The sequence below is a fragment of the Aythya ferina genome (genome assembly GCF_964211825.1).
Source record: "Aythya ferina genome assembly, chromosome: 5".
Classification (NCBI taxonomy): Eukaryota; Metazoa; Chordata; class Aves; order Anseriformes; family Anatidae; genus Aythya; species Aythya ferina.
Window position 1 is genome coordinate 58,153,398 of NC_140301.1, and position 20,757 is coordinate 58,174,154.

The 20,757-nt window shown below is 48.5% G+C and overlaps 1 protein-coding gene across 9 annotated transcripts in view; it reads right to left on the bottom strand.

The window, feature by feature from the left end:
- Window positions 1–17,938, bottom strand: part of SYNE2 (spectrin repeat containing nuclear envelope protein 2) — a 187,090-nt gene extending 169,152 nt beyond the window's left edge. For 5 of the 9 annotated variants that reach the window (XM_084522802.1, XM_084522804.1, XM_084522801.1 and 2 more), the window contains exon 1: window positions 17,798–17,935. The gene's annotated coding sequence lies outside the window, so the exon portion shown is untranslated. Of the gene's footprint in view, window positions 1–10,700; window positions 10,840–12,535; window positions 12,668–17,797 lie in introns of those variants that run through there. The other 4 variants (XR_014694088.1, XM_084522799.1, XM_084522800.1 and 1 more) reach the window with 4 other exon arrangements.
- Between the last annotated feature and the right edge of the window lie 2,819 nt (window positions 17,939–20,757).

Consider the following 20,757-nt stretch of genomic DNA (forward strand, 5'->3'; position numbering starts at 1 on the left):
GAACAATGCACGTCCTTGTGCTTTATTCAAAAGCTGCTTTGATGACAGGATTGTTAAGTTCCCCACAAGATGCTCTGTGGCATTCATCACCTCAGTATCTGCACACTTCACAAACATCAGTCAATTCACGTTTACAGCACCTACTGAATCAGGGGTTATTGCCCACATTTTATCAATGACAAGCAAAGGTACAGAGAGAATAAAGGGGAAAAAAATTGCTAATTTGACTCCGGTTTTCCAGTGAAATAGATACTATTTCATATGTACAAATACTGATTCCAACTGTGGATACACCGTTTCTGCAAGTCATCACTAACTTAAGAGTAAAATTCAAGCCACTAGATACCAGAAAGGGGAGATCTAGCGGGGGTAGGTAAATATAGGAGCTATCTAGATAATCAGAGAAAAGGGAAAAGTAGTTTAGAAGAGTTTGGCTTGCTGATCCTAGCAAGAAGTGGAGGTAAAGGACTTCTTAATTTCTGGCAGGCACAAGAACAAAACGGTATAAATAAATCATGCCTTGAGGTTAGGATGGAAATCGGAAGAAAATTATTAAATACTGGGTTCTAACAAAGGCTCCCAACACATGCCACTGCCACAAAGGCCTTACATGATTTTAAGACTGGAATTGTTCAGAAACAGACAGCATAAAGTGGTTGCTTTTATGAAAGGACACTGGTACTTGCAGTCATGGAGATCTCTCAGAAGCCTTCTGTTCCCAAGCTATGAGTTTCAAGTGAGACAACCAGAAAAAAACACAGTCAGTGGCCACTAATAGAAGTTGGGGTTTAAGTGTCAGAGCTAGCATCTCACAGAAACTCAAGGGTAGGTGTTGGGCAAGAATCCAGTTCTCCCAGCAGCACTGCCTATGCCCAAGGCTACGCAATCTTTTCTGGGAAACTCCTTCCTTTTCCTCTCAAGATCAAGCAACACAAAACCAAATTCTAAAAATGCAAAATGTCAGGCAGCCCTAGTATTTTGTGGTTATCACGGTATGTCTTGAATTTGATTTTGTGATTGCCACCTGGAAGGCTACTAAGGAAGCAGAAGGAGCCAAATGGGGGGTATGTAAGCAAAATCCAAACAACACCAGCAGACCTGTTGCTGTTTGCTCCCAGGGCACAGGCAGTTACCTGCATTCCCTGTGCCTTGAACTTTCCAGTGACATAGATCACCTTCAGAGATACATAAGAAATAGAAAATATGGGCAACAATGAATCCAGATGTGAAAGCAATGAGCTTGACTGAATTTGGACCTAAGGTGTTCTGGGTTTATGTGGCAAGGTTTTGGTTGCGGGGGGCTGCAGGGGTGGCTTCTGTGACAAGAATCCAGAAGCTGCCCCATGTTAGATACGGGTCACTTTCAGCCAGCTCCAAAAGGGACCCAATGCTGCACAGAGCAGTAGCAGTTCCCCTGCGGCCTGTGGAGAGGCCCCTGGTGGAGCAGGCTGTCCCCCTGCACCCATGGGTCCCACATGGAGCAGATCTCCACGCTGCAGCCCCCCCATGGGTGGAGGAGCCCCCGGTGGAGCAGGTGGATGTGGCCTGGAGGAGGCTGCGGCCCATGGAGAGCCCCCGCAGGAGCAGGCCCCAGGCCGGAGCTGCAGCCCGTGGAGAGGAGCCCACGCAGGAGCAGGGGGTCTGGGGGGAGCTGCCGTCTGTGGGGGACCCGTGCTGGAGCAGTTTGCTCCTGGGGGATGGACCCCGTGGGACGAAGCCGTGTGGGAGCAGTTCTTGAAGAGTTCGGGAAGGACGGCATCCCATGGGAGGGACCCCATGTGGAGCAGGGGCAGGGAGGGACCATGAAGGAGCGGCGGAGACGAAGCATCAGGGACTGACCACAGCCCCCATTCCCCATTCTGGGGGAGGAGGTGGAAGGTAGATGAGAGAAAGGTCTTTAGTTTGTTTTTAGTTTCTCACTGCTCTAGCTTGTTAGTAATAGGCAATAAATTACATTAATCTCCCTATGCTGAGTCTGTTTTGCCCATGACAAGAGCTGGTGATCAATCTCCCTTATCTTTATCTCAACCCTTGAACCTCTTCCATCATATTTTCTCCCCCTTTCCCTTTGAGGAAGGGGAGTGAGAGAGCGGCTGTGGTGGAGCTTGGCTGCCCCGCTGGGTAAAACCACCACATAAGGTTATAACTCAGATTGGGCGCCCATGTAAAGGAAGAGTGATAGGACTAGAAGCACAGACACTGACACATCAGCATAAACTAGAAGCAAGTCCCAAAACCGTGAACCAGCCCCTGCAGCTCTGGAGCATGCACTCAGTATCAGTTACAACACGTTCTCTTTAACACAAGTTTATTCCCATTTTTAACCTTATTTTCAAGTAAACACTGCTTAAGGGTTTTCTTTTAATGGCATTCAGTGCAGCACAAAATCACCAATGGCAAAAACACATGTTTAATGCATCCAGGTCTGAGATGGTGACATAGGCAGAGCCAAATCATGTTCACCTGCCTTGCATACTATTGAAGTCATTTGGAGAATAGTCCAGAGAAAAGGAATGGGATCTGCCATGCATCTTTTCCTATTATCATAGAGGAATTTTCAAGAACCATGAACAGCATTGATAGAAGTTTCAGAAAAAAAAAATTATGTAGTTTTAATGTTTCTGTGACCATTTCTCCTCTGTCCTCACCCCTTGCCAGCTACAGCAACCACATAGTAGATTTTACGTCCTTTTATGTCCTCGTATGGAACTTAATGTGATAGGGCCCCAATATTAGTTCAGATCTCTGGACATTAAATTGGTAAAAGTTAATAAAGTTTTCAGGTTTTTAAGAAGAAACTATTTTAAGTTTAAAGCATTAATGCATTGAGCAGGGGATGTTGGACCAGATGACTTCCAGAGGTTCCTTTCAAGTAAATTATGGCACATGATCATAGAATACACATAAATGGGAAAAAAAGCATATGCTCCTGTTCTGTTTTAAGGACAAATGAAGGCCTCCCTCTTTATCCAGCGAACAGAATACACTTACACCATCTTATTTTTTTTAAACATAAAAATCCACTCAACAAATCCTCAGTGCAAGTTATAAAGCTACAGAGCTTTCACTGCCCTGAAACCATCCTTTCACCGTCTAAAACAGCACACACATTTTACCCTGCCTCCGATTCCTGCCCTGCCCCAGCAGAAGACTCCACAGCTGCTTTGGAAGGGAAACGAACACACTGCTAGAGGACATACCTGCAAGGATTAGTATTCTTTAAAAGGTACAAGGGGCAGATTGTCTGAGACGGGATTACATAGGGACAATACGCTAGTCCCTTTGCCCTCCTGCACAGAAATTCATTCAAATAAAGCATGTTAAGTGTAACTATATCACATCCACCTCCAAAGAGTTTAAAACTGTAAAATATTGGTAAAAATGCCTAGGAACATTTTTCATAGGCTTTACAAACTATCACCTTTTCTACTTCATATTTTAGTTGATTATATTGTTTTATAACAATTCGATGAACCTGCAGAGCTAAACCAAATCCTTCAGTTCCATGAAATACCAAATAACTCTGAAATATACGTATCCATAGTGCTGAAAACAAAGGGCATGCTTTCAAATGAAAACATGACTTTTCAGGGAGATAAAACCAAAAGGTGAAGAGAATGCCCTCGTCTTTCCATCTTTCTGAAGAGTCTGGTGTTAATACAGGAAAGCGTTTAAGTGCTTACACCTTGGGATAGTCCATGAAATAAACTGTGAATAGCACAGAGCCAGAGAGACAGCTCCAGGAATGCAGGGACCTCGTTTCCAATTGATTTGTTTCTTGTTGATTAACTTTAAATGAATTGCTCTTTAGCTGTTGTGTGAGCTCCTCCAGTCTCGGACACATGAGTAGTCACGCAAGAAAGGAGCGTTACAAATGTCCTACTCAGAGGAAAACCTTTTAACTGGGGTTTTCCAAAGGAGCAATTTCTTATCCACCTGAGCTCAACCTGCAGCTCAAACAGTTCAATCACCAACAAATGCTTTCCCCATGGCAAGGACACTTACAAGACTCAAACCCAGGCTTTCCACTAGTGGGTTTGGGTAGGGAACTTCTTCCCCTACCTCTCCAGCTGCTTTCACAGTGGACACCTGTGAACACTGTTGGAAATTGGATCAGCACAGTCATAGCACGTTAATTTCAACCTAACTTCCTTGGAATCTCTCTTCGTTTCTCAAATTCAGCTGAAATTATTCAGCCAATTAAAAAAATATAATGGGTATTAACACACAGACATAGACACACTGACAGAGAGACAAAGAAGCCTACCAGGAGGTACCAGACTGGAAATCTCAAGAAATTAACCTGAAAATAATCATATCTCAGCCTTAAATTCCAGAGATCATCATGAGAATAGACAATGCTGATTTATACACCACGTCTCCAGTGAGTCCCAATGAGACTTAAGAGATGTTCTTCTTAATCAGTCTTTCTAAAACCATGCTTGTCCCAGAAGAGGGGAAAACGCTTCAGATGGATTTTGGTAGATTCACTAGCAAGGATTTCATAGCCTTTATGTTTCAGTTTGGATCAGTGTGGATTACAGATTTCATCCTTCAGTTACTCCAATCACAGGATACAGTAGGAGTTCACCATATTTTAATAAAATAGCAGTTTAACAGAGCAATCCTCTAAAGTGAAACTGCTGCTGTTTTCAAAACAATGTCTGCAACTACAGTTAAAACACAAATGCACGTTTCATTAATTCTGAAAACACAAAAACCAGTAGTGCACGCTAACAAGGAAGCAAGATAACCTAGTCCACACTGCCCCATGTCCACAGAGAGTTTCAGCCACATCCTGCACGTCCCTCTATGCGCTGCAGCCTGCTGCACAGCTGTACCCTCAGAGTCCTCCTTACGAGCCAAATTTCAAATCCCCTTGCATGACTTTAGCTCATCATAAGCGCACTCCTTAGAGCTGAAGGCAGCAGGTATTCTGCAAACAAGCCTGTCTAGAGGCTGGTGAGCATTACAGCCCACCACCAGTAAGTCCCTACCTCGATGTTTTTGCCTTTGCAGACACGTGCCCTCAATTTCCCCAGTTATGCTGGCTACGTGTTCTCCATCGGTGTTGCAAGAGGAATTCCAGTCGTCTTTGCATGGCATCTCGAACCGCTTGTTTTTACTTTTCCTTCTTTGAAGTGCCACTGATTATTTATGACCTACTGCGGGACTCCAAAGCCTTTCCCTCCATAGAGGCCTCTCGATGTAAACTGGAGGCTGCTCCTAGCAACAGATTATTATTACTCATGTCTTCAGTCGAGCCAACGTCATGACTCAACCAGCAGATTTTTATCTTCGGTGAACGGGCCCAAAGGAAGTAGAGCTCCACAATGCAGGCTGACCAAAGACCCTTTTCCTTATTAACTAAGGCCTTAAGTTTATTTTGCATTCAGAGAGAAGCAGTAACGCTCAAAACTGCAAGTCCTGAGCCTTGCAAAGTGCTGCTGGACCTTCTTTTGGCAAGCAATCCTTCTGTAAGTCTGTTGCAGTCTCCTTAAAGACAAATTGTTGGGATCCAAATCATGATAATACGAGCTGAGGAATTATCAAAGAAAACCTCTTTGATCAAGTTGGGGTTGGGGTCGTGTTTTTGTGTGTGTGTGGTTGCTTTTTTTTTTCTCCCCCACTTCATTAGGTTGTTTTGTTTTTACAGTTTGTTATTTTCCCCTCACTTCCAATATATTCATACTGCTCTTAAGTCAGCGCACTTCCCACAGCACTGAAATTCAACGGCCACACTTCCTACCCAACATCCTCAAGGGTTTCACCATTTTTAAGTACCAGGTTTGGGGCTGGGAGTGCCTGCATTTTCCAGTATCTTTCGTCTAAGACACTCTATTTGCTGAAAGTCCAAAGCAAAGTTCATCCCTTTCACATTTAAATTGCTTCCAAATGTTGCTCTTGTGGGTGGCCTCAGATTGCATACATGTCCACAGCTGGAACAGGATCACCTGCGAGCACACTGATCCCTTCTCTTCAAAGCCAGATCCTCAGGTAGGAAAAATCAGAACATCACCATTGACAGATCTGTCCTGATTTCTGCTACTCAAGGAGCTGAATATGCTCTCACAGAAAAATAAATCACAGAAACACTGAATGAGGGAATGGCTGAGGTTGGAAGGGACCTCTGGAGATCATCTGGTCCAACCCCCCTGCCCAGCAAGAGCACCTAGAGGACATTGCACAGGATGGCATCCAGGTGGGTTTTGAATATCTCCAGGGAAGGAGACTGCACAGCCTCTCTGGGCAACCTGTGCCAGTGCTCTGTCACCCTGACAGCAAAGAAGTGCCCCCTCATATTGATCAGGAATTTCCTGCGCTCCAGTTTGTGCCCATTGCCTCTTGTCCAGTTGCTGGGCACCACTGAAAAGATTTGTCATCATCCAGTGGCACATTCTCTGGGCTTTTCTGGAGGAAAAAAGTGGTCTTCCATTAGGTTTCCATGACTTTCAAGGTGATAGGGAAAAGAGGCTATAGCTTTCTGATCCCACATAATACCCTACTGCCGTTAGACGGGTATCAGCCAGTCCTTTAAGAAGTGGCATTAGAGACACCCTGGACTGCCTGGGACAATGCTGAAACCAGTCTAGTCACGGGTGTTGCTAAGCTCTCAGTAGCAAGAGATGAAGGAATCAAAAAAGAAAAAGTTTGGAAACGGCTGAACAACTCTGCTCAGAAAAACAACAAGCCCAGAAACATTGGATCTGCAGGAAATACAGAGACAGACACAGAACTACACCCTACTGCCACAGAAATAGGCTTAACTCATGTGAACCGACACACTGAAGTTACATGCACAAGTAAGGACTCCTCCAAACAGTAAGAGCTGAAAGACCAAGACATTTCTTATTAGTTTATTTATGACAACCAGCAAGAGCGCATTTTTCTTATCCAGGGACTTCCCAGTGATCTATTTATAATCTTGAAAATGTGCCAGGACAAGCGCATGAGTATACAAAAGCAACACCACTTTTTAAGGCCAGCAAATGTTGCTGGTTTGTCTTTGATTTACACATCTGTAACACTTCCTGCTACAGAAGCACAATGGAGCTTCTCATTGCATTAATCAATTTCCAAACGCGGTTAGAGAAGTGTCTTTCCTGACCTTTTCTGTTTTTTGTGGGTGGCAATATATCAGTCATCCTGGTACAATTACACAGTTTGAAGATGGCATTAACTCCACGCTGTTGTTAACACACACACAAATGCTTTTATTAACAGAGCTCAGCCTTGTTCACACATGCATCATGCACCTCCGTGGGTCAAATTTTATGAATTTGCTTGCACTCAGAACAAGAGCCTGTCTCACATTTATCTGTTCCCAAGTGGAAATGCAAGGCTGAAGCATGCTTTAAAAAGTTGACGAAAACATGAATTTTTAACTGGTTTCCAAGTTTTCTGCATCATTAATAAAAACAAGAACTGCTTAGAACTCAAAGTCACAACTGTTCGTGAAAAAAGAGAGATTGATGGGGCTCGGAAAGGGCTCATCAGGCCAATGCCATGCCCAGCACACTGCTACGTAGGAAGCCAAAAATACCATGGTGACTGCACGCCTTCGCTACAGTCACGGGCTAGGATGACAATTCAATCCCTAAGTCACAGCCCAAAAGCACACCCCAACCCAAACCTAGCTGTGCACTGCCCCAAAGTATCCAACTAGGTGCCAAAAGCCATGCCAGCCGTATGGTGCGTTGCTGCTGCTGCCACACAGCCCGAAGGAAAAAGCTTTTCCAAAGCAGGGCACGGTCACGCACTTCCCTGCCGCTCCACGGGCTGCCCGTGCCGAAGCTCAAAGGCCACCTCCTGCAGATAAGAGGGCTGTGGGGAAGGGTTATTGTAAAAATAACGTGAGAAACACCACGTGGCCTGGGATCTGGACCTGGGAAGTGCATCCAGTGCATACACACCTCTTCCTACCCACGCCGTTAGCTAGCATGGCGGGCACGCTCCATCCAGCACTTGCCATGGGACCTGCTGAGGCTTACGAGCTGCAGGAGGCCTCGATGTGACTGTTCCTCGGCCGTGACCACGAACAAAGGATGGTGCTGCCCTACGTACAGTAATCTCTCACGGGGAAATGATGGATCACATCAGAGTCCAAGAACAGCATGGTAAGGAATCCGGGATTGACTACAAGTCAATCATTTTAGCTTATAAATACAATGGCCAATGAAAAAAATGTGGTGGAGGAGTTTTTCCCTGACTCAGCTATGGTTCAAGACCAACTAACGCTGCATCAGCCCTCCACTGTCAGCAGGCAGAACCAACAGGCACCCCCTGATCGTGCCTTGGACCCTGCAGCCTGGGCTCTGGGCAGCACCACAGGCGTTGGTGCCAGGAGGGACCAGAAGGGCTTGGAGGAAGATCCCCGTGGGGACGTGCATCTCAGGGCTGACCCTTTGAAGAACAAGCTCGTCTGTGGGCAAACGCCACCGAGGGAGTAGGGTGAGTAATTTACTGTAGGGGGTAATTTGGAAGCCCACAAGTGGATTTAGACTCCTACCCAGACCCTGCAGGAAGTTTCGGGTGAACCTTGCCATTCTCAAATCTTTACCTCACTCGCTGTTCCTGTTGGAGTGAATTCTGTTTAAATCATTTTGTTAAATTTGCTGCTGACCAAACGCTGATGAAGTGCTGTTAAAACCATGCCATCTAACCTTGCTGTTTACAAAATAAATCCTAAATTGCTGCTCCATTCAAGCTGTGTCAAATCTTTTCTGCATCCCACAAGATGAAGAGTTCCGTCATTTTGCTCCTAGAAGCCCCTCTCCATCTGCAGACGAAAGCTGCCCCTGCGTGAGGGCAGCCAGGAGCAATCCTTGGGCTCCTTTTGGCAGTGGGTGCACCGCAGCCACCGCAGTCCCAGTGCTGTGGGGCACAAGCAGACCTCTGACCTTCGGGCGTGCTGCTCCCATCCTGCGAGCGAACGGCTCCGCAAGCAGCTCATCACGGCCCTTCCTCGGCGCTTCCTGGACCCAGATCGCTTCTTACAATTGGAAGGGAAGGGGCAGGGCATCGCCTGCAATCACAGCGAGCTTAACTCTCACCGAGGAGACTGCCTGGTCCGAACAGACCGGAAAACACTGCCCCTTTTGACCAAGCACACTGCAATAATCTTCTTCTTTTATTTATTTTATTCACCTTCCTTTCCTTCAGATTGGAACCGAAATTCTTTGCTTAGTGCCTTTGTAGAGACTCATAACCAGCCTCCCATTAACGCTGAAACCACTTTACATGGTGTAAAAGGTATTTAAAATAGCACTAAGTAGTAATTACACCCACTTTGTATGAATGACATTATATTAATGGGAATCGGGCTCCTAGTAATATTCTGCCTTTGAAGGAACACAAATGTTTCCTTCCCACTGCCTTCCTAATTCCCTTCTTCCCTGAATAAAGGAAACAGTCAGATGGTTAACAAGCAGATTATGCTGTTGAGTGAACCTCGCCTAAGCAATAAAGGCCTGAAGTTTGCCAATTAAATCATAAGGCTGTTCTCAGTCAGGAGGATCTTTCTGAAAAGCAGCAAGCTGCTTTTTCCGGACACTGAGAGAAGGGAAAGGTGGGGAGAGCGGTGATCTAAACGCAGGAGTTTTCGCTGGGGCAGGGCTTGCTCTTACAGCAACATCGCTGGAAATGGCAGCGCAATGTTTGCACAACAGACCTCGACAGACAGATCCATTGACGGTGTCAGGGGAGGGGAGGAAAGTGAAATGCAGCGTGTGTTTGGGAGCCAAATGAGACAGGGCTTGTCTCATGCGAGCCCTATCTGCTTTGGCAGTATTCCTGCAAAGATCACGGACTTGTTTTGATCACTAAATATAGCAGAGAAGAGGAATCCTGCTGCAAGTAGCTCCCCGCCAGCACTTGCTGTTTTACGCCGACGGAAGGAGAACACAAAAGAGAGGTTTGTCCAGCAAACGGCAACCGGAGCTTGCCAGCATCTGAAGGGCAAATTACAATTTTAATGATACGTCCTAGCCTGGCAGCTGGGAATTCATCAGATTTTCTCTCAAGCACATCCAGCCTGGGCTGCAACAAGGCAAATTGCTGTTTTTCCCCACGTACCTCTGTTCAGACCCGAAGGGGCTGCCTCTCCAAGGAGCGAGCTTCTCACTTCCACGTAGTTCTTTCAGCTGAAATTTCCCCCAGAAATGCTACTGGGGGTCTTTCTAGACACCTGCCTGTCAAAACCTGCATGCTCACATGGCTGTGTGGGTTTGGGACATGCGAAAAAAGCCCTTCAACCATGCTGTCTCCCACACCAGACATGCAGGGATGCTCTCTGGTAGGAGAAAATCTGCACTTCGCTCCATGAAATGGAATTTTTGTTTTCTTCTTAAGACAAAATGTCTTTTGCTTTGTTTTCAAAGAATCGGTTGCTTTAGGGAAAAAAACAAACAACAAAAAAAAACAACCATACAAGCCTAAATCTCTAACTTACAGCATAGCTTCAACCTTCAGAATAACTTTTTGTGTGCAGCAAAAAACAAGCCAAACACTCTTATTCCTTCCTACCAGTGCAGCTGCCAGAGAGGACCAAACAGCCAAACTGTGCAGAGAAAACCCAGGAGAAAGACCTTGGTGCTCTACGCCTGCCTGCTAGAATAAATCACCGTACCAACAAAACACAGTCGCAATTGCAAAACCAAGGACTCCAAACTGGAGACAGCTCAGCATGAAGGACGCCTTACTTGTTTCGTGCACTCCCCCTCTGCGTGTGCAGGATGAGAAGGCTTCTCTCCAGGCCCCGAACCACAGCGCTGCCCAGCTCGCTTTCTTTTCGAACCAGGATTTCTCACACCGGAGACAAGACGGGATGAAGGAGCCCTGCGCATCTCCCTCGCTGAAAGGCAGCAAGATTACTAGCACCGAGTTACTTATGGACAAGTTCAGTCAAGCAACAGAGAACGCGCGTTGCGCAAGCACCGCCGCTGCGCCACGGCCAAGCAGGTGAGGTAAGCCACGAGCCACGTCTGGCATCCCTGGCCAAGCCCAGCACACCAGCACGTGTTTCGGTACAGTTTTCTCCCGGAGCCGCCGTCCCGGATGAAAGTCCAGTAAGGAGCTGGCGTGTGACCACGGACACGCGCTCCTGGCACAGGATGTGCCTCGGTTTCCTTACAAGCCCTGCACAGCTTTCAGAAACAGGGGACTGGCTTTTCTGAGATCCTTTCCAAGAAAGAACACGTTAAGAGTCCCTTCCAAACCATTCGAAGGGAAGACTTTGCTTGCAGAGGATACCTACAAAGCCTGCCTGCAGCACCAAAAAAAGGCGCAGCCGCTCTGCAGGAACACTGTCTGCTCACACCTTCGTTGTGCAAGTATCTGCTTCCTCCCCCTCAGAAACTGCTGGGGTGCCCCTGGCACACAAACGGGAAGAAAATTCAGATTTTTCCCTACTCCAACACACAGCCAGCTGTGCTCTTACTTCCCTCTTACAACAACAAGCTCTGCCTCCTCCGTCCCCGGGGTATTTCATCACCAACATCCCACCCAGATCTGCGTAAGAAATAGTTTTGCAAACAATCTATCAGAAACCTTTCTTTCACCCCCCCTTTTTTTTAAAAAAAAGAAAAACAGCAGTAAACCTGTCAGTCTGCTATCTTTGAAACCACTTGTTACAGTCCGAGTGGTTGATGAAGCAGGTTGACAATACCAGGAAATACCTGGAATTGATCTTCAACATTTATTTTTGGAGACTGGCTTTTCTTGCAACTCCTATTTATTGGCTTGCTCCTTCCCTCCTCTTCCCATTTGTGCTCCCTGGAATCAGACTGCAGCTTGTTTCACCTCTTGGAGCTCAAGCACGGACCTCCTACACTGAACTTCAGGATTCAAACCCAGGCTCGCACAATACGCTCTTTCTATTCCCCTGCTCTCATATTCTTTCCATCTTATCAAAAAGGATAAGGGGACGCTCTGGTATTTGTCTGAAACTGGAGATGCAGCCGATCCATGTAGCGCTCAGTACTCGCCTGTACTCCTTTATCTCTGTTACACAGCAAATTCCTTCAGCAAATTCCCCCCCAGACGCCCAGCTCATTTGGCAAAGGAAGCCTTTCTGCTGCAAACTAGTTCTCCACGCAGGAGAAATCTCATCCTTACCCTACGTGGTTCACCTGTGCAGGTAAATTAAGCTTTTTCCAGAAGAGCTGGTGCTTTTTTCTTTTTTTTATCATGCCACTAAATAACACAGCAGCAGCAGCCGCACTTCACAGAGGACCAGGTCGCAGCTTCCCAGGTACCTCCAAAGCTCCCCGAGGTCCAACTGAGTGTTTCATTGCAAGTTTCATATAGGTCAGTTTAAAGAGTTTCCACAGACCATTAAATAATCCTACACGCTGTTTTACGCCGCAGCAAGCCTGAGGTGAAGCAAATTTAACCCTGAAGGTTAAACCCTAAGGTTTAACCATTTTAAAGCATGCCTGCAATCATTCACACCAGCCCAGTGAACACACAGTAATTCAGCTGTATTAACACCTATGACATTTTGCTAGTTCCTTTTACAAAAGGGACATGTACCTACCAGGTGCCATCCACCACCGAGAGCTGAGCAGCCGGCGTCCCCCTGGGACAGTGGCAGGTCACGAGGCAGCCGCAGGGCGCCCGGGCACACCTCTGGGATCCTGCCGTCATCGCCACTGCCTCCACCTCTGCCACCAGCCCGGTGGGCGACCTTGAAAAAGCCCAAATCCCCCTTGGCCTCTTATTTATAGCAGACGATTGTCTCTTTCTGAATCCGCTGAGTGGCCAGGAAGGAGGACGGCGCTGTGTGGGACATCGCTGCCCACTCCTTGCTCCCAGGTAGAGCCTTCCAGGCTCCACCACCCCGCTCCACGCAGAGGCTGGGTCTGGCAGAAAGGAGGCCACGAGCAGCCCTCCCAGAAGCTGCCCTGCGGTACGAGGCGCTTTGGCTGAGGTTCAGCCCTCCTGACATTAAACAGCTACAACAGAGATGGCTCCGTGTGCCTCCATTGTTTGGACAGGGGAGAAACAATGGAGAGAAACAGGCACTTTTAGGGCAGTTTGTCCGGTGTATTTTTAGACGTCCAATTCAGCGCGGATGAATCATGGCCCAGAAGTGTTTGTTCCTCTCTGGTGACTATGAAAGGAGTCTGGACAACTGTCTCCCGTGCAGACAGCTATGCTGTAGTTTGGCGAGACGAATCTCACACTTTTAAGCTGGGGGAAAGGACATAAAGAAGCACTCCTGGCTTTCCACAGAGGTGAGAAATACCGCCTCCGCCAGAGACACAAGTTGCAAGTGCCCCGTGCTTCCCTCCCTCGTAAACTTCTTGCAACTCAACAAGATGCAGTCGCCTTCGCTGAGAGAGCTTAGCTTTGCTGGAAGAGCCTTGTTTAATCGCTGAACTTCAAGCTTTCATGGAGTACTCCTACAAGCAAAGCTCCACATTGCTCGCTGCATGAGAGCTTCCAAGAAGCAGGGCACGATGCTCGTGGGGCAGCTTTCATTTCTCTCCCTGTACCAGTGGTTATTAGGTGGTTATTACCAGCACGAAACAGAGCTCTCACTAACACAAACCAACACAAAGCCACTTCTGAAGCTGTTCAGGTGCAGTGTCTTTACAACTCTTTGTGGCCAGTCGTACAGCGGCCACAGACCCACAAGGCACGGTCAGCCACGCGTTCCCCTCTCCACCTCCACCTTTCACTTCATCATTCACCAACTTCTTGTGTTTCTCCTGGCAAGCAACAAGTCAAATGATCCAGAAAGTAAAACTTCTTCCTGTACAATCCACATTTCTGCCTCCTCCCTACACTTTCATAGAAGTAATTACAAGTGTTTGTTTTCTATCTTAATTGTCATTTCCTTTGACAGAACTTGCAGCCCGAGCCTTAAAGCTCAAACACTTCATACTATTCTTTCCTCTTTTTCCCCATTCCCGGCCACAAACAGGATTGCTTGTATCAGGGTCAGCAATTCCTTCAAGTCGTCTCGAGCCAATCTGCGCAGCTGCATTGTGTGGGGCGTTATCAGCAGGCTGCAGGAAGGCAAGAAAGCAAACATGCCTCCCTGCGAGACACCAGAGGCTGGAGTTAAGTGTGGAGCGGAGCTCTGCCCCATTTCCCCTCCTGTGGGGAGATACCAGCCTACCAGCCCTTTCCCCTGCACAGATTTCTTTTCCCTTCCAGTGTGCTCAGCTAAGCAAAACACAGGTTTTTCCCCACTCCCTCTTCTGCCCCTGTCCTGGCCCTGTAGCATCTCCAGAGAAGCAGCTTTCTTCATCTCCTGCTGTGAAGGCGGTGAGCTAGGTGATCCATAGAGGCTGTCTTCTTCGTAGCCTCACTAGCACCAGGGTTTGTGTCCTGCCATCCATGAGGACCACAGGAAGCTGGCCAGAATTCACAGCCCCCTTTAGCCTTCCCATCACCACTCTGCAATCCCTTTGCAAACAAAATGCCCCAGACATCTTCCCCCTCCTGGCATTACCCCAAAACGTGTTCATCCTTCACAGCAGCTACTTGCTGCCGACACCCTTCATGCTCCATGGGACACGAGTCAGTCCAGGAAGGGCAGTCAGATCCATGTTCTGTGGGGTAATATCCACTATCAATTTATGATTCATGGTCCAGTAGCTGCAGGTGCTGCTGCAATTGTAATTTCCTCCTTCTCCCGGGCAAGCAGCAGGTCTGCACAGGAGGGAGCAGGGTGAATGTGGCCTGGACGTGCCACTTGTACTCTCAGACATGTATTTGTGATCCAGACCAATTCAGCCTTAGCTGAAGTAATAACCTACCCCAGACCTAATCCCAGGATCGACCCTCTCCACAGAGCACAGCTGAGAAAACCCAAATAAACCTGACCTCCCAGCAGCTGTGCGGCCAGCGAGGATAAGACCTCAGTCTCAGTTACAGGAGTCTCCCACCCACACTGGTCAGGGATGAAACTCAGGCAAAGGAAGATTAGGTGAGAGGTATACGAAATGTCACCTTCCCTTTAATCGCAGCTTATGGATCCGGTCCCAAAGCGTTACTCATACTGCTCCACACTCCACACGTATAATCCCACCGACTAATCCGGCTGCTTGTTCAAACAGGCACGTTGCTGGGAGTGTTCCCTCGCAATCGCTGGCTCCCTTTCCAGTGTTTCTCCAAGTTTGCAAGCAGAGACTACATCCTCTCCCACATCTAAAGCCCTGTGACAGTTCAAAACAAACTGCAGGAAAGCTAGGGAAAGTGCGGTGGCACACATGGCACGCTTTCAAAACGAGAAACTTCACTACCAATCGGTAGGTTCTCCCCCCACTGCTGCCAGGTAATGCTGCGGAAACACTTCAGTTGTGGTAAGCAGCAGATAAGCATCTCTTTGCGCATATACATATAAGCATCCCAGCTGCTAGGCTTTTAAAACCAATATTCACTGTGCCCCAGCGAGGAAAAGGAGTGGGGTAGACTGGCTGAAAGGCACAGCTTCACTCGTAAGAGTCTGGATCAGCCCTTCGCATCTCCCTATACAAAACGGGCCATTGAGAGTCCAGTTCTAAAACAGAGTCGCAGTTGCTAAGAAAACAGCGCTGCAAACAGATGTCAGGAGATGATTCATGAAGTAAAGGCATATCCCTGTACTACAGATAAACCCAGATGAATGGGGCTCTTTATACCTGATCTTTCAAGCTGTGCCTCTTCTTGCCCTCTTTGGGATTTCTTCTTTCATTCATTTCTATATTCAGATGGAGAGGAAACTGAACGAAGCTGAACTCGCTGTTTATGGAATTAACTACTGGTAAAGGGGGGTTACAATGAACTCCGTAAAAGGGCTAAATTGTGTCCATTTTTCCACCCAAACAAAGACTTACCAACACAAGAATCAACTGTGCCTGAAACCTACCAAAAGAAGTAACATAAAATCCCCAGTAAAACACTGCAAAGGAGGGAATAGTAGCAATTGTCCTTTTGCTACTTTAATTTATAACAGAAAACTAACAGCCAGGGAGATAAAGCATTTTAAACCTATTAGATCATTAAGGCATACTGCTTCTTGAATTACTTCATTGTGTCAATGCTTAAAATCTTTGCCTGACAAATAAATAAAAAATAGCTAGCACGCTCCAGGACCAGCTGTGTGATGACACCACCAAAGTTCTCATTTACTTTAATGAACTTTTGATGAGATTTAATTAGAGGAAATAAGTTCCTTTGCTCCCCTTAAATTGTCCTGCTTGGTTCTTAGCAAGGTCTGATAGCAGTGGCACTTAAAAAGCAGTTTTCTGATGTTATTTGTAAGTAGACATTTAACTAAAGGAGCTTTCATATAGATAGCTGTATGGCTTTGCTATAGATAGCTACAGTAAAGCCAGTTATCATTCGTCACCCTTCATGATGAGGAAGAGAAGAACAACCACCATTTATACACTTCTGAATACGTATTTGTACAGCATCCAGCACAAGGGGGACCCAAACATTGCCACAGCACGAATCAGCACAGTGCTCACTGCAGTCACCGCTAGATTTTCCCTCCAAGCTCCCACGTGCCACTGCCTATCCCCCTGCTCCTTGCAACCCGTCCCCATCCCCGCTGGCAGGTGCAGGGGCCTCTGCTCCCCTTCCACAGCAGGTCCAAGTGGCCCCACAGCACCCCTCTACTCCCACCACAACGTGCCCTGCTTTGTCCTGGAAATCTGTTACTTCAGCTGCCCTGATTTTAATGTGAGGTGGTTGTGTGTACTGTTGCTGTGTGTAGAGTTAGCAGCCGCCACTGTGCTCCTTCATGAGCCGTAAACCAGCCACAGAGGGGGCAGGAGCCCATGGCTCAGCTCACCAGGCACCAGAGGCCACGGGTGTCCCTTTTTCAGGTATCACATTTTGACCAGAGGCATAAACAGAGGTTTTGTTAGCTTGGCCAACACACAGTCGCAATAACTAGCCACGGTCCCGCACATGGCACTTCTGTCTTTGCCTGTCCTGTGATGGGTAAAGCGCTCCTGAAAGCGGAGATGGAGAAAAACGAGTGAACGATGGAAAGAGGGGGCAGAGGACAGGTGGGACACGGGGCACCCTGACAGGGGGGAGCAGAGGCGCGAGGAACACGCAACCACCGAGCTGACAAAGGATGGAGAGGCGGTGAGAAGCCCTCAGACAAACTCGCCCAAAGTTTTCTTGTCTGGGTGTTTCGAGGAAGCCGTGAAGCAAGCACCTGCTCTGCCTCCCTGCACCCCTCAGGGAAAGAGAGGGGACAGCAGAGGAGTGTTTGGGGGGACAGGGAGGGGATCCCTGATCCTGAGGCAGGTCAGTGCCAAGGCAGAGAGCACCATCCCCACAGGCAGCGACTGGAGAGCAAGCAGGGGGTGCCTGGGAGCCGGGCTGGAGGCAGGGCTGAGGAGAAAGAAACCCCCGAGCAGCGCGGGAAGCACGGGCAGGGCTCAGCGCCTCAGCCAGGAGGCTGCAAAAAGGTAAAACCACCACAGCAGCACAGCCCTGGAGCCAGCACAGAGCCCCCCGCAGCACACCGCTACTTTTCGCTCCGGAGACAACTTTGCCCCGGCCAGCACCCACCGGCTCTCCCCGCACCGCCTTCAGGCGGGACCCAGCGCCCCGGGATCCCCCCTAAACCCCCCCAAAGGCTGTGGGGAGCCGGGCTTTTGGGCGACAAAACCCTCCCGCGGCCCTCCGAGGGAACAAAGGCGGCGGGGAACAAAGGCGGGCAGGTACCGCCGCGGCGGAGCCCAGCCGAGCCCAGCCGAGCCGTGCCCAGCCCAGCCCGGCCGCTGCTCCCCACACAAAGGCGCGGCCGCGCCGCAACTCGGGGTGCCCGGCGGGGCAGACTCACCGCGGCGGCGGGTCCGGGTGGCGGCGCTGAGGGCTTGGGCGGCGGGACGAGGAGGAGGAGGAGGAGGAGGAGAAGGAGGAGGAGGAGGAAAGGGGGGAAGGAGGAGGAGGGCCCAGGCACCGGCCGCTCCCCGCCCGCGGCCGGGAAAGCGGCGAGGCCGCAGCCCCCGCACCCCCGGGGCGGCGCGGCCCGGCCCCTGCTCCGCCTCCATCGGCCGCGGCCGGGCAAAGGAGAAGCGGGGCCCCGCTGGGCTGGGTGGATCCTGAGGGGGTCTCCTGTCCCCCTGCCGGGCAGCCGGAGCTGTTTTCGTTTCACTCGGTTTGGTTTTTGCCTCCCATCCCGGCCCGAGCAAGCTTGCTCCCTCAGCAGCGCTTGCTCCCCTCGGCTTGCTCCCTCGCCCCGCTTGCTCCCCTCGCCAGCCCCAGCTGTGGGATTTGTCGGTGTTTTGCCTCCCAGGCTGAGCAGGGCACCGCTGTTCCCCCTGCCCCAGCTGCTGGAAGCAGGCAGGGGAGGCCACAGTGTGTGTGTGTGTCTGTGTGTTTGGGGTGAAGGGTCGCGCTGGAGGTAAACAAGGGCACGAAAGACGTGTTCGTAATGATAAGAACCATTCCCTGGTCTGGGATGGTCTGAACTAACACGATACAAAGAAGTAAAACACTTCTGCTTTGCCACAAACCTGCAGCACCCTCAGATTGTGTTTAGAAGATCAGAAACCTAAGCAGACAGAAACTGGAGACCTCTCCAGCTCCTACTCCATCCTACGTGGCCGCAGCATCCTTCCCTGCGCCCAGCTCCCTGCAGCCACACACGGACATCCAGCCTGGTCTCAGGGGCACATCACCTGCCTTTGCCTAGCCAGAGCTCTCAAACTGTAAATTGGGTCCACTTATGTGAACACAGAGCAACTTAGATGATTTTTTAGGAACTTCAAGGAAGGGTTTTAGTTTTGTGGGGGTAGGAGGAAATTCCTTATTCCCTTTGAGACTGGGTAGCTTTTGACTACAGACTTCACAAAGTGAGAAGATGCAGCTAGTGGGAACATTTGCTTTACACGCTCAGAATTCAGCTATCTATCCAAAGAAAAATGTAACTTTCCAAAAACCACTTCCTGCCAGTGCCAATGCATCAGTTTTCTCATGAATCTGTGCTGATAAAACATCAACCAACTTAAAAAAGTGGAAACGAGCAAGGTCCCGTATTGGAAGGCTACAAAACCAAATGTTCCACTCCTTCCTGCCCTCCTCCTTATAACTGAAGCTCTGCCGGATTTGGACTCCTGATTATCCATAACATTTTTAATTATTTTTTTTTCCTCCAGGCAGAAATGAATCTTGCACCTTTCTGAGTGCTATTTTAGTTGGAGTCAAAGGACGCAATGTGTTGCAGGAGCACCAGTCAAAGCTGGTTACAACCTGACTGCCCTGCCTTGGCAAGCACCTGCTCTGATTCATGCTGCCTTTGTGACAAATCAACCCACAAGTGTTTTTTGTGAGGTTGCTGGGGTTTCTATAACATTTGCGTAACGGTGGTGTTGTCTTTGATATTCCACGGACATGGATTAAGGCAGAGGGATGCATTCAGGCAGTCTGCCACAGTTTCCTAACTTCTGTGTTACGGTTACTGTAGTGCATTGCTCAGAGTGAAAAAAAAAAAAAAAAAAAAAAGCATTTCCAACGTATTTACTACCGTTGACTGCTAAATGTCAGTCTTGTGTTTAAGTAAGGGAGAGAAGAAGATGGAACATCAAAACCAAGCTCTGTTCCTTCAAGAATTATTCCAAAACTCCTCTTGCTCACTTGGAGACTCCTCCCCACCCCATCAAATTCAGCAGAAAATGTCTCGTGGAGTCTTGACCTTTTGTGCCATGGAGCACTATCGCTCCATGCTTTTCCTGCTGGCTTAACCCTGCCATGAATCACACAGCTCCTCGTTCCAGCTTACACAGTGCTGCAGCTATCTGTCATGCTTTGTCAAACACGAGCATAGGTCCCAGCCCAAGGTGCTTGTTTTCACTTAAATTATTCATTTCATAATTAGCTTGTAAAGCACTTTGAAGACACAACACGAAGTGTTATTAATGCTAAGTAGTATTATTGGACAGGCATAATGCAGGCAATTAAATAATAATACTGTCAGAAAAATGGTGTGAGACACAAAGGTAAAATTAAGTCATAGATGCCTACTTTATATCCAAATCTTCCGGCTGTAGATTACTCGGTACAACCTGAAACTCTGAAAATAAGCTTTCATCTCTCCTTTTATACCCAGCCCTCCAGCTAGGAACTGGAAGAGCCCTGTGCTCAGATTAATGCTCTGACAGGTGAATGGGTGCTACCAATGACACTAGCAAGCTGCTGCTGTGGATCAGTCTTTGTGGAGGACGAGCAACAGCTGGAAGCTGTGTGATCAGGGCTCTCAGCTACCACCCACCGGTGTCCAACATGAGCTGACAGGTTTCCAGGGCACTGGGGTAAAGACCCACAGAGCAGCACTGCAGGCTACAACCAGCAATGGTAAAGCTAACCACAGTGGGCATGATAAGCTCTCGCAACTCCTGTGTGCCCTCTGGGTGAGCATATGATCGGTTCTGCAGCGTGTCCTGCCTCAGTGTTTCCATACCACTCTGCCCAGCAAACTCACAGAGCTGGGTGCTGCAGGATATGTCTCACACAAGGCATCCAGGTATCTCATGCTTGCAGGTTCTGCGTGGGTGAAGGGCACGAGCTCCGTGGCAGGACGTCCTTTCTGCAGTGGAGAATTTGCATGACTGGAATCCAGCATTGGAGGGAGATCAAATTCCCCAAATCCGCTGGATAAAGTGTTAACTCTGAAGGATAGCGGTGGCTGTGTAAACTAAGTTTGTGTGGTTACTACAAGTCATGTTTACCCTCTGGCGTGCCAGAACAAACCTTTGGCCTGGTGACCCTTCTCTTTCCCCTGCATGCAGCCCCTTGTGCTGT